This window comes from Aptenodytes forsteri, unplaced genomic scaffold (assembly GCF_000699145.1).
Source record: "Aptenodytes forsteri isolate BGI_AS27 unplaced genomic scaffold, ASM69914v1 Scaffold92, whole genome shotgun sequence".
Taxonomy (NCBI): domain Eukaryota; kingdom Metazoa; phylum Chordata; class Aves; order Sphenisciformes; family Spheniscidae; genus Aptenodytes; species Aptenodytes forsteri.
In genome coordinates, this window is record NW_008794581.1 from 7,156,535 (window position 1) to 7,157,053 (window position 519).

Consider the following 519-nt stretch of genomic DNA (forward strand, 5'->3'; position numbering starts at 1 on the left):
TATGCTGCTTATTCAGTGACTTGCTAATTAAGGGTTTGTGAGAGTACACCGTAGTATTAAAACTCTGAAAGTGCTTGGGAATTTGCTCATGGCAAGTGAATACGATGGCTTATAGTTCCCAGGAAAACATATGTAATGGCAATTTGGTCAGCCAAGAGAAGGAGGAGATGGTTCAAGTTTCCCTGTCCTTTTCCAAGGAGTCACATCTGCCCAACAGGGTGGGAACAGACCTAGAGGACTCCTGCAAATTAGAAACAGCATTCACAACGAAGAATATCATCTTCCCTTTTAAAAAGGCATAATCACCATATAACCGTAAATTCACACATCAAACTGCGTCCATTCCCCCCACCCCCAGCGCGCACACACTCCATTTCATGGCAAGGTGAACTCCATGCCAATCCAGGAGTTTCGGGGTTTAACCTGCTTTAAAAACGCCGCCGATGCACCGCAGTCCACACGCGGCCGCGGGCACACACGCTTCCGGCCCAGAAACCACACAGGCGCCCGCAGCCGGGC